This window comes from Pomacea canaliculata, linkage group LG5, assembly GCF_003073045.1.
Source record: "Pomacea canaliculata isolate SZHN2017 linkage group LG5, ASM307304v1, whole genome shotgun sequence".
NCBI lineage: Eukaryota > Metazoa > Mollusca > Gastropoda > Architaenioglossa > Ampullariidae > Pomacea > Pomacea canaliculata.
This window is the reverse complement of record NC_037594.1, coordinates 33,797,860-33,811,601: the sequence shown is the minus strand read 5'-3', so window position 1 is coordinate 33,811,601 and position 13,742 is coordinate 33,797,860. Positions and strand designations below refer to the sequence as shown.

General features: G+C 41.2%; 1 protein-coding gene and 1 non-coding gene across 2 annotated transcripts in view; one reads left to right on the top strand and one right to left on the bottom strand.

The window, feature by feature from the left end:
* The window catches only part of LOC112564842, a 33,003-nt gene extending 19,518 nt beyond the window's left edge, over nt 1–13,485 (bottom strand). Inside the window, exon 1 of the mRNA XM_025239914.1 lies at nt 13,309–13,485. The gene's annotated coding sequence lies outside the window, so the exon portion shown is untranslated. The remainder of the gene's footprint in view (nt 1–13,308) is intronic.
* Nucleotides 7,475–7,578, top strand: LOC112565472. The gene has a single exon (XR_003099421.1). It is a non-coding gene; the product is annotated as a U6 spliceosomal RNA (small nuclear RNA).
* Nucleotides 13,486–13,742: the final 257 nt, after the last annotated feature.

Genomic DNA, 13,742 nt, shown 5'->3' with positions numbered 1-13,742 from the left:
AATCCCAACGGAAATGTTGAACCTTAATTTCAGGATGAACAAGAAAACAAAATCTTCTTTAAATTGCAAGGCATTAGCGTGTTCTCTATCAGTAATATCCTCAAACACATAAAACTTCACAAACTGGAGATTATACTCCAGGTAATTGTAACATTAGTTTAAACAAGAAAACAGGCGAAAGAAAAAATTCGCTCGAGCCTATTCTATCATGTTCTTTAGTTTCAGTTCCTTTTAAATGGAGATAGATCAACATTGCATTAGTATAATTAAAAGAGGTTTAAAAGTGAAGCATGGTTGAAAGTAATCCGTTTTAGTCAGGGACTTGAATGGAAACAAGTCTGAGACAGTGTAATACTCACACACCAGGTGGTAGTAGAACGACAGGTAAACATAAAACCGGTTTGATAATTTGTATTTTATTGTCACTAATCGAGCAGTGTTTTCGAATTTTGACAAATTGTCGGTTTTGATTTTATTACAAAAAAAAGTTTTCCGGGCATTGGAAAATATTGCCTTTAATATCGGTCACTGAGAAGTAAAATACAAGACTATTTCAGAGTATCAAAGATATCTTTTAGGAATATATTGCTCTGGGATCTCTGCTCGCAACACAAGTTTCCTCTTAAGAGAAACTTTTGATATATTGCTTCACATAAAAAATTCATGGCAATATTTCATAGTCTCATCTCTTAGCATTGACATTTCAACCTTGTTGTGTGCAGCTGCTCGGAGACTGAACCACAGGGTGAATTTGCTCCGGTGAACCACCTCGGAGAAGCAAGTTGTCCCCTCCTTCTGACATCACTCATGGACAGTAGTGTCTTCCTACAAATAATCGCCGGACTGACATGTGAGACCCGATGCCAGGGACAGGAAGACTGATCTGGGAAGCTTAATATCTTTGGTTTCGTCTCTCGAGTATCTTTCCTTTTTATTGTCTGGTTCCGTCTTTCCTCGGGAAAAGACCACCAAGTGAGGAGACAGCTTACACAATATCAGACGATTTTATAAAACCAATTCACAGGATTTTTGTGCCTCAAAGATTTGACATTTTATCGGATCCCGAGAAACAGAGAAATTCGGATGATGGACATGCAAGTCAAATTCTCTAGATATCCTCGATATTTCCTCGATAAACCCAGTAATGAAGTTTTGCAGTGTTCAGGCAGGAAAGTTTCTGAAGTATCTTAAGTTTTAATACAGCTGTCCCTGAAAAAATGATCTCTTTAAAAAAAACATCAGAATGGACGCTTTTCAGAGGTTTCTTTGTAATTCAGTTTTTAATCGCTTTTCACATTTTGTGCAAAAGTTTTTTCCAAATATCTTTCATGAAATCAGTTTTTTAAACTAGCTCTGTGGATTTTTTGTGAGTTACATTTAATGATTTTGTTAATAGATTAAAAAAAACCTTGCTCGTTGTGATGAATGTCCATTACTTTCAGACTAGAAGCAGCTTCAGCTTGACAAATCATTTCAGTTTTTAGCCTTTGTTTGCAGTTTGTTCCTTGGTAATACTAGATAGCAATAGTAATACTTGGTTTACCACAAAAATGGTGTATACATCGTGTAGTTTTCTGTTCAGCATGCTTCTACATCTCAAAGAAAGCAGGCTTGCAGACATTTTTGTTTTTCACTATTATACTCCAGCGTCTGGACAAGAGCTTTGCGAATACTCCAAACAGTTTTTGTCATCTTTATACACTCTGTATGCATATGCCTCATGTATCCTGTATAATGCTTTCATTCTCACTCCCACTCCACCCATTCTACCTCAGATCGATCCCACGAGCATACAGAGATCCTGTTTTATTTCCAAGAACACTAAAAAATAATTATTTTCTAAAATTCGGTTCTTGTTTTCCCTTTCCTGCTACTCCAGATTCTATAGTTTTTTTTTAATAAAACGAGCTCGATAGGCGCAGACACGAGTTGCATTTCTTTAATCCTATTTGAGGAGATGAATGAGATTGGATTTAGTGAAAAGAATGACTTTGATGAAAAGAATGACCCTTTGATGACCCCTCTGACAGTCTTGCCTCCCAACTCTTCAGTTGCCGCAGGTCTTTATCTCTCACGGGCTGAAGACTAAAATACATTTGAAGAATTAACATACTTTAAATATATTGCAAGAGCATTGTAACGACATTCTACAGACACTCGTTACCTTGGTAACCGAAATAATACCAACTCTTGAAAACAGGAGCCAAAACAGTTATGATGAATTAGTTTCTTTATCAAAGCCTGTGAGAAGTGAATGTAACCTGACTACATAGTCTTCGTAGGTAAATCAAGCACATTGTTTGAATTATATGACTGCTTGCTTCCACCTATGCTGGACAATTTTATATTCGCTTGATCTCTGCCGGATATTTTTGGATCTTTTGAATTATTTCTTTTTCTCTGTCTCCGTCTCTGTCTCTGTAGTAGCAGTGACGTGCGCCACAGGTGTTGTGAGGAACACCTGTACCTTTGTACCTCTGTACCTCTGTACCTGCGGCAACATTCACATTCTTCAAAGAGAAGCGATTAATGCCAACAGAACCACTTTACTCAAGTAGTAGATCAGGTCTCTTTGTATGGGCTGTATGGATTTTGAATAAAAATGTTTTCTAAGATTTACAGTTCGGACCATAGAGAATCGTTTTATCAGAGAAGATATTCAATACCTGTGCAGGAAAGGTCACAAAACAAACAAACATAGTTAAGCATCAAACAGTAAAATATTGAGCAAATACCACACAGTCTTGTGAATTCTGCTCACGTTTCCTCCATTTTTCCTACTTTTCATCCCCAGCCTTGAACACCATGGAAGTTTTACAAAGAACAGAACAATGGCTCTTTTCACACAATCACACAAAGAATTCTGTTTAGACCTCTGTTCATTAGTTTGTCTTGCCACACTATAATTATGCATACAACAACATATTCCCACATCAGACAAGACAAAAAGAAGAATATATTTCAAGCTTCTGAAGGCTGTTTTGACCAAGACCCACAGGACAGTGCATCATGAGTGGGTCGCCAGACTGTCGAGGGAGCAGCTGGCCACAAGTGTTATTTCTAACCAAAGCCATTTTCTCCTTTTATTTGTTTTTGTTTTTTGTCTTTTTGCTGCAACTGACGCCCGCCACACATAATCATGACCGACACGCGCTCAAGCGAAAACCAATTGTTGCCATTCCTTCTGCCGAGGTGGTGAGTGTTGAGAGCGGATGTCAGAAGCTAATTTCATCATTAATAGACATCTTCTCCCTCCATAGTGTGTGGAAAGTTTCAAAAAATTCAAATTGTTTTCAGAATATTATTTTTTGCAGCTGTTATTTTCTATTTTTCATAAGATATTTGCGTAGGCAGACACTGTTGCAAGCTGCCGATACACATTTTACTAATTTTCAAAGCTTATGAGATAAACACAGCAAAAAGACTTTTTCTCCTTCAAAACACTTTGTTAGTGGTCTGACTTTCTTCTTTGTTTACAATACAGAAATACATTTCTTACAAACTTCGTTCCCTACTTGGTCAGATGTGGAAATGGGTAACTGAGGGAGGAGGTAGTGTAGAGAAAGGAGATATATTTTGTCGTAAGGAAATATTAATTGAAACATATTCACTCTAATACGGTAAGATATTCAATTTACACTAGTCAACACATCTCAAGAGATAGGCTTTTATAATGGACTTATTTCATATTCTCTCGACATCCTCAATTTTTTTTAAACTAAAGACATAGTGTTTCATTTCTTTCTCCTTTCGGTACTAAAAGAATTATTTTCAAACTAAGGACGTTTACCGGAAGTAGTAAAAGTCAATGAAACCTCGCTCTGGACTACTTTGCATGGGGGGCACACTAAGCACATCCAGAACCGTATAGTAAGCGGCATCAGTCGTCATGGAGAGGAAGTCCGCTGCATGATGGGAATGACCAAGAGGCTGCAGCAGCTCATCTACGTGATGGCCGAGGTTATGTCACACTGGTAATAAGCAGCAGCGATCGAAACACGCACCGGCATGGCTGTGAAAGTTGGCAGGGAAGGGCAAAGAGAAATGTCGGTTAGGGTCTTTTATTCTTTTTGAGAAGAGAGAACTTTTTTTTTTTTTTTTTGCTGGAGGACGACCTGGGCTGAAATGAGGCGACTTGACGCCGTTTGATGTCGTCTGCAAGGCGCGAGTCGAACACCATGGTCTCAGAATGAGAACAGGAAAGTAAAGAGAAAAGCCAGATGCTTTCAACAATTTTTTAGGACCTCTTGATTAGTTTTCTCACAATGGACTTTTTTGTAACTAGGGCTTTGCAGAAATGGCCATAAAATAAAATATGTTAAGAGAAAAGACAAAGAAGTTGACATGTCCATCAGCTAATATGTTGGGTTCACGCAATTCACCAACATAGCAAGAAATAATTCTTTTCTTCTTCATCAGCTCATCCTTTATTTTTTGCTTTGCGTGTTCGGGATAAGGGAGCAATAACAATAACCATTCAGTGCCAGAATGTTCATTTTAAGTTCTTTGACTCTTGTTAACTCGCTCTCAAGTGGGATTACACTGTTGTAAGAAGTTAACAAAGGAAAAGTTTTAATGATGGGAAGAGCAGCTCCAGTCTTGTTTGGACACGAAGATAAAACTCTGGATGCTATTAATGTTATCATAGGCAGCAAACATCATTACCGTTAAGCACCACACTGCAATGAATGTCAAAGGTCGGCATTGCAATCTCACGACAAGATGAAAGATGAGGGCAAGATTCAAGTCTAAAAATGTAAATATTTCTGCAGTTTACATTTGTCTTCCCTCGACCTTCTTTCAGGTTTTTATTTCCAGAAAGCTTTAGATTTTAGCCGGTCACTGGAGTTCCGGCCAGGAACCGTTTAAGCAATTATAGGTTTGCAGATTTCATAAAGAAAGATGTGGCAGTGTGTGTGTATGTGTGTAGGAGGGCTGAAACATGCAAATTTAAACACTTTGTCTGATAATAATTATAATAAAGAGTTTTCTCCAGCACCAACCGTTCTCAATGTTCTTTATATACACATGCACGATGTTTATATACACATGCACGATGGCGCTTACACCATTTTAAGATAGGTTTCACTTGCACCTTCACTCACACAAACACAGACACACACATTCATTGAGTCAGAGATACTTTGTAGCTACACCACAATAGCAGATTTTCAGTCATGGTTTCAGGCGCTCCAGCTACTGCACTACTAACTACTCTGGTTAGGGAATGGGACATGCTGTTTCTTGGACATTTCCCTGGAGAATCCTTTTTCTTCATGTTTATAATTTTTGCTTAAAGGTCCATTCGGATAATCCGAGTTGCGCAGATTCTGGCAGTTAATATACATGTATTCTAGAAATTTCAGCACCTGAAATACAACCCGCTTATTTATTATTTACTTTCAAAAAAGGCGATTACCACCTATCATCAAAAAGTACTGAAAACCTCGATTCCAGGCGAATAACGTGTCACGTGACTGTATGCGCATCCAATCCATGTTGTCTCACAATGTCTCACAAGGACCACAGAGACAGAAGCCGGTGAGCGGAACCATCTATTGGATTCCGTGGAAGATTATATTTGAGGTCCGGCGGGAAAGTCACTTAGTCTGCTGCCTTTATTACTGGTGTTCCCCTTGTACCTCCTCCCCTCTCCCTCTTGCAGCCCGGTGCACAGAGGTTACCCACTTGTCATCACTGTAGGGAAGCTGTTATCCTGGGTTCACATCTCAAGCTGTTCTTTCCCGGCTCGTGACCGGTTTACAGAACCTGCTGTTTGGTCTGATACACACTTTGCTTGCTGAAGCTCGGTGTCAAGCACCAGATTACAGAATTCCCTTTTTCTCTTTCCTGATATTTATTCTTAGTCTGCTCCATCCTTCCTTCTTACTTCTTCTACCTCTTTCTTCCTTTTGTCACCTTTTCATTTTTCTTTCTCTCACTTCTCTATGCCCATTTCTTTGACTTCCTCTCTCTTTCCGTCGTTCTTTATTTATCCTTCAGTACATCCACCTTGCTACGCCCGAGCACACACGCATGCACACAAACACACACGCGCGCGCACACGTAGACGATTGCAAGGACGACCAAACAACCAGCAAGGATGGAAGCAGCTCAGGTTACAATGACACAAGTCACCCCGCGACCTTTGTCGGTGTGTCCTAATGACATTCATGGAGTCCGGCCTCGGAAGGTTCCGGACAAAGTGACATGTCGGCCTCCCTCCTGACTTCTCGGACACATTCCAGTCTAGGGACACGCCAACGGTCCACTCATCACAAGGAATCTGCTCGCCCTGCCGTCTTCCATTTGTCTGTCTCGGGCTCGCTTTTACACATTTATGTCCAGGCTGCTCTAGATTGCAACCACTCATCCCCATTTCGTTCAGTAACATCTGAGTTGGTTTGCGTATTTTGCAGGAAGCATCCCTCAAGCATCCCTCTCTTGACTGTGGTCACGTGGTTCCTGCTGACGGTCAATTAATCCTCTGCGGACAAAGACCTCCTCGTGCTCTGTCCATGAAATGTCCTGGACTCTCCATTGTTGGTTTTGCATACTGTGTAATGATTGATCCACGATGTTTTCCAGTTTCCTTCCAGCCATGATGGTTTTGGTACGAGAGTCAGCTGCGCCGTTAACAATGGCTTTGCTTTTTTTTCATTCCACCACCATTCCACATGAGCCGGTGGTGAGACTGTCAGTTAACTCCTCACGTTCACTCACGTCTGCCACCAAGCAGATCGATGTAATGAGCAAAACGCGTGTTTCGGTTGCTCTACCCTGCACTGAGGTCCTGCGAGCTTCGCTTTCACTTAAAATGTTGATGAGGACGGGAAGGATGCTGACGACGGTAGCCTGACGACGACACCTCTACGACAAGTGAAACATTAGGCGAGCGACAGCGATTTGTTTTCATATCTTACCGAGGACACCTGAACATCGCAGTTCTCATTTTCACAAGTTTATAATTTTGTGTTTACTGTAAACTGAGATAGTTTGTTGCTACCAGCTTGGCTTGAAAAAAACGGAACGAGGCAAAGTTGACCTCATAGGAAATATTTGCTTGTCTCCAAAGGTACGTTTATAACATTCATGTAACTTGCTAAGCAATGTAATAAATAATGAAGAACAAAGGAAAGTTGATGTATAATGAATGGCCGGTCTAAGGGACGTAATCCTCGTCACACAGACCAGCCAATCGCTGTCATCGACAGGCAAAGAACTTTTCTGCTTTATTTCCACAACTAAGGAGCATCCTTGTTCCAATCACATAGCATTTCACAATTTTTAGCAAAACAGGTTACTAAAGTATACTTATCACAAAACTGCAGCAAAAGAAATAAAATTTAAAGACAAATGTTCACATATTGCTAAAGACTCCCTGCAGTGTCGACTGTAAATGCGGTTAACTCCCCCTAGGGGTTGAGAGGACGAGTGAAGGGATCATTGAGGGAAGCAGAGAGTTCTCGGGTGTACTGCTCTCTCGGTGTATATACTTAAACTGGAACCAGACAGAGAGCATTAGCAGGACCGTGTGTAAGGATTACACGCAAATTTTTATATCAACTTCTTATGTTTGTGGTTGTTTGTTTATTTTGTTTGTTTGCTTCTATGGTGGGACATCGCGCATCGGGTAATCGAGGATTTTACTACTGACAGAGTTGTCCATGGAGATTAATGTTTTATACATTTCTTGGTTTTGAAGAATTCAAAGTGTTTATTTTCTTGATCTCAACCACATAAAATTAAAATATAAGGAGTCTAGTGAAGTGATGACTCACACAACTACAACAGAATGGTGACAACAGCTGACTTCAGGAAATTAGAAACACTAGGGTCAGATAAATGTCTGTTAGCTGCCTTCTTTTAGCAGCGCATTTGTGGTTCTGGAATTCTTCAGTTTCTGTGAATGTTGTCTGACAATTTACATAATGATAGGGTGGTTGCAGCTGTACAATAATATGTGATCACGTGCAAGTGAAGGTAAACACGACAGTGAGGAGAAGAAATGTTCGGAAAGAGAAGCAGAGCAGCATCCACAGAACTGAAAGCTTCTCAGCCTGTGTTTAGGGCTTTGACTGACAAACTACAAAAACACATTTCTGAAGCTTACAGCAAATCAGATTCCACAGTGTCTGAGAAGTGGAAAAGATTTCCGGTTGTCAAGAGGGAGAGTTTTTTAGCATTTAATTTTCACAGATGTTTTCATGGTAATTAAATTAGCTTCTCCTACGTTCCGCTTAATTTTCTCTTCGCGTGGCGCGGGCAACCCCGAGAGAGGGAAAGATCAATGATGGATCTTGATATCGACCTGTATCCTTCTTGGCACTCCTCATCATCATCATCATCATCGTCGTCGTCGTCGTCGTCGTCGTCGTCGTTGTTATTAAAGTGTCAATACATTGTCTAGACTGTGTCTATCGCAAGGCTTTAATTGAACGTATATATGTATTCAAGGCAGAAGGAGATGGTTATTGAGTCCTAAAGAGAATGACAGACAGTTGAAAAAAAATCTCTCTCTTCGAAATATTTGTTTCCGCGGACAGTGAGCGCCGAAAGTAGTGCAGAGCATATTTAGGAAATTACAAAGGATGTAACAGATTCGGAAGGGATGAGGAGGGGCAGGTGCTGTAGAAACTGGTTAGCTGATGGCTGTTCCATGTGAGGGTAGGGATGGAGGGATGGACTACTGGCATGTGGGTGTGAAATGTCTTTCACTTGACCAAACAAGAAAGTTTAGTCGTGCTCGACTTTTGAAAGAAAATAGTGCAACTGAAAATGAAACAAGACGCATGTTGGCGAATCCGATTTACACAGTGTGTGCTGGGTAAATGTCTTGATACTGATGACCATCAAGCCGATGGTAGAATGAGGAATGGAGGGGGCTATGATGAGCGGTAGCGCAGGTACAAAGGTCAGCTTACTCCTGAGACAGCAAAGTAACTTCGTGAGTGGGAGAGGCGAGTGAAGACAAGAGGGTCAACGACAGAAATGAAAACTTGTAAACATGACAAATTGAATCTCGCCAAGCACTAATCAAACATTTGCAACAAACGAGGGCAGAAAGGAAAGACTCTCCTCCAACCTTTATCAGCTTTGCTGCTTCACCCACCTCGCACCCCTTGTCAGCTAATCGTCTGAAATGAGGCTTTTAGGTTCATTTACTGCTTTTGGTGCTAGTCAGACACTAGTCTCGCACACCAGCCTAATTTCATTGTGAAAATAGTTTTTGAACTGCTTGATGGACAGACTTGGGAGGACATAATTATAAATATGCATACACGTATCTTTTGGTCACGCACGTCTCATGTATGCAATTTGAATGGTATTCATGTTTGTGTGCGTGTCTGTGTGTGTTTTATGTGTTTTATGTTTCTGTGTGTTTAAGGGGGTCCTAACAAAAGTCATCATATTTTAAAACGAACCAGTATCATCAGTTAAAAATACCTAAACAACCGAGTACCAAAGCCATTTTCACAAATTAGTACAACTCCTTTTGAATCACAACCCGGGTGGTTGGTGGCGCAGTGACTAATGTACCGGTCCTCGTCACAGTGAGAATTGGGTGTCGATGGTTCGTATTTCGGCTCATAATGCCCCTCCCATGGTTTCTCCTTCTCTTGATGTGTCACCTGATTCTTTTCATTTCTCTTGTTCGTGGTACTGTCATAAATAAATAGATCATGTCTTCACTTGCTTCAGCAATGGCCGTGACCGAATTCTCAGGACTATGATTGATGCCACGGCCCCGTATCACACATCCACCAAATATAATCATTCTCTGTTAATGGGCCTGGGATAGGAAATAATTGTTTCTTTACTGGCTTTAATTTGCAAGACAATGACAGTTAGTGTTTAATGTCCATTTTTCTAGAGAATGAAATGTGTACACCGAGGAGATGTATCACTGGATGACTTATACAAACTCAGTTTAACTTCTGAGTAATTGTTTCAAACTAAAGCAGTGTTTGGTAAACTGTTGCTCCGTATTGTCATTGCCAGGACAAAATAATAAAATAATCTTGGCACCTTTAACTACATACTCAAAAGTCACTTTGTCTAACAGTGCATTAAAAGCCGAGGATAAAGTTCATTTAAGGAGACTATGCCGAGATTTGTGTTCATTCCCTACTGACTGACCTACAGGGCATGGCGCACCTGTATCCACCGACAGTTCTTTGATGAGGGAATACGTTTTAGCCTGAGCAATATTTAAGTAATCCAAACTGCTCAGCAAAGTATGATTATCAATTTTCAACATGCAGGCGAGCAGACAGAATTATGTCTGTCAATGAGAGATGGAAAAGTCAATGGCTTGTTCTTTTGAGGCAATGGTCATCGTTGTATTAAGTTGTCGGACCTCCATCTGTAAATAAATATAAATGTCTATGTGTTTTTATTAAATGATATAATTCTTTTCCCTGTATTCTGTCCTGATTTCCTTTCGAACCGTCTTTGTACGGTGTAGTTTATTTTCTGTTTACCCTGAGGCAGCAAGATATCAGCAGCTGTAAATGCTTGCAGTGTTCAAAGGAACCGATGAAGCGCAGACCAGGTTCATTGATTTGGCAACAAGAGCTTTTTCTCTCCTCCACCGACAAGCCTGTGTGTGCGCAGCCTTCAAAGCTAAAAGAAATCCCACCCAGACATTAAAAAACTTATTACGACTTGCAACATAGTCAGTCTATTGTCCGTAGACATAGTGCGACAAACATTACCTCCACACACTCAGGATGAGAGAGACTTCTGGATGTTGAACTCACGTGGACATCGAAGGAAGGCCACAGCTTCTAAGCTTACCTTGTAATGGAAGGGGATTGGTGTATGATCGATGACTGGACTGATCGCCTGAACCACATAACGACTGTGATGTCCATCAACTCAGAAGAAGCAGAAGTCAGGTTTTAGTCTCTACTCCAGTCGGCATCAAGTTTTACCGGAAGTGGTTCAGTAAATGATCTTTGGAGGCATGGCAACGAACACTTCGAGGTGTGCCTATTGCAGGGACAGTTGTAAACCTCAGGTGGTAATTATGATCCTTCCAGTTGTCATGACACTTAATAAACGGTGCATGCAGTTCATATCTTCCACCGAATAGCTGTTGCGTGACAGATCGACATGTTTAGGTGGAGAACCGACTACCGAAGTAAGAGAAAAAAAACTGAGGCCTGCAGAAACTTAACCTCACATCACACACCTAATTTATTTCAGATGTACCTGATAAGACAGCTCTGGAAGCTAATTTCATTTCGTGGACTAGGCAGACCTCAGGTCTTCGTAGATAAGACGAAAAGTCCATACATTTCCAACATAGAAATATCTACATATGTAGTCTGGTGGACTTTTGGCTCAACTGTTGGACAAACCATCAAAGGTTCAAGGACCACTCGACCTGTGGTGCGACTTACACGACTCTTTGTTTCCTTTTATAAACATGAGGAAGCGAATAGCCGGGTGGATAGAGCCTAGAGTCCCAACCCGAAGGCACGCGGCTCAATACCCGTGTGGCGCAGTTACCTTTCACTCATCTTCCTCAGCAGCAGTCAGTAATGGGTTCCTGACTCCATATAAAAAGTTTTATTGAAAGGTAAAGAAAACAGATGGGGAAGAGATTAGCCCCACTCTCACAAAGTGAGCTGAGGTCTCAGTGTGGTCTCTCCACAAAGGACCTGAACAAAGCTCAGGCAACTACCTTTACCTCTGTAGACCTCTGTAGACCTCTGTAGACCTCCATTCTTCAAACGAAGTCTGCTTCAGAAGATGAAAAGGTCTGACATTAGATGCACTCTCCAACTGGTCAACAGTATTGCTATCATGATTAGAGGGGAGTGAGAGCCAATGTGCAATTGTCGCTGATCCTTCATTTGATGTCCTTATCGACCTCCCACAGTCCTGATGACATCACCAGTAACGACCGCGCTACCAAAGGAGAACTGAGAAGAGACTTGACCAGGGATTTATTTTAGGTCTGGTGGCTCATTCTCTAGAGACAAAAACATTCGTTTGCACAGTTAAAAAATGAAGACCACATCGTGGTAATGTTCGTCTTTGTCTCTTTTATCCAACTTTTCTTGCAAGACGACGTAAAGATCATCCATCTACTTTCCGAAAAGACAGGCGACTTTTTTTTTTAAAAGGGAAAGCTAAATATACCGTGGTCTGGACACAGAGGTGTAGGTGGTTCATTTTATAACACGGGAAGATTAATCCTCTTTTCTTTCCACCTCCTTCATGTAACTCATTTGCTGCTGAGTGGACAGCTGTCATCATCATCATCATCGTCGTTGTCGTCGTCGTCACCATCATCATCATCATTTTCATCATCAATCATCATCGTCGTCGTCGTATGTGGCTTCTATGTATTGCTGGTCCCGTTTTTTCCAGAGTGTTTCCCATCTCTTTGTTTTAAATACAATTTAAACATATATGTTTACGCGGCATGTGTTTTATAACACAACATTTACAAGACGTGGTTATCTCAGGTGAGTCGCCAGGTGATCTCAAGCCTGTGACAAAGAAAGTGTCTACAGGAACAGTGGCCAAAGTTTCTACATCCCCGATGACTTCGAAGATTATATGAGAGGTTTAAAAAGCAGGTTAAGCTTTATCATTCTTAGTGTACTGTTTGTTTGTGGATGTTTGTTTGTTCATCCTTGACACAGTCCACGTTCATTACTTATCTTAGGAGTCAGTTTTCTGTTGAATGACTTCCCTTGCGTATCCTAAAACTCATTCGATTCATTCTTAGACATTTTTCTTGAAACTTTACTACGCCCCCTGTTTTTCATGATTTCTCCGGTAACATGGTTCCTTCTTCCATACGCTTGTAAACTCCAATGTGAGACAAAAGAAAAACAAACTTAATTCCCGGTTTTCTAACATAATGGTCACATCTGACAACAGATAAGATTTTACACACACACAAGATTTTCAGTCAATATATTATATAATATATTTCCATTCGCAAGTCATTAAATCTACTCACGTGTTCTAAATGGCTGTGAAGTCTTCCTGGCCAGTAGATGGCGCTATGAGAAGCATGTACGAATGTAATGAAGTGCTGCCTACATCAGGCTGTTCAATACACTATTCCCTGGTTTCATCAACTTCATTAAATATCAGATTATTTTAGAGAAATCCTCTCATATCCTTTCTTTCGTTCTTAAGAGGTGTGGGTGAAATGACTGAGGTGACAAAGACACCCGGAGTTTGATGTAGAGACACAAAGTATTCTAGCGAGACATCAATGACAGGTGGATGCGGGAGGAGGGGCTTGTCCTGTCAATGGATTCAAAACTCTCAGCTTACCTGTCACCACAGATGCAGATGGCAATGGATAACTCCACTCAAGGCGAACAGTAAAAAAAGTTGAAGTGGGACCACAAGTAATCTCACAGCATCACGCGCGACTGTAGCCACCAGCGCGACTGCAGAAAGTTTTCCCGGCGTGCACTGGCCCATCCCCCACTCGCCCATCCCCCACTCGCCCATCCCCCACTCGCCCATCCCCACCCACCTTTGCGGCATGGCGCGCTGCAACTGCTGCTCTGCTGCACGGCAAGTGGGCGATGCACGGCATCTCGCTGTTAAAGGGACCTTCCACACTACAGGCTGCTTCTCCACCAAGTGGCTGTGTGCGACTGCGCCATTGTTTCTCTGCGAAATAATGGAAGTTCAGGCCTTGGGTGGACTGCGTGACGTCACGATAACTTAGCTGATTGGTTGGTTATTGAAAGTTTGGT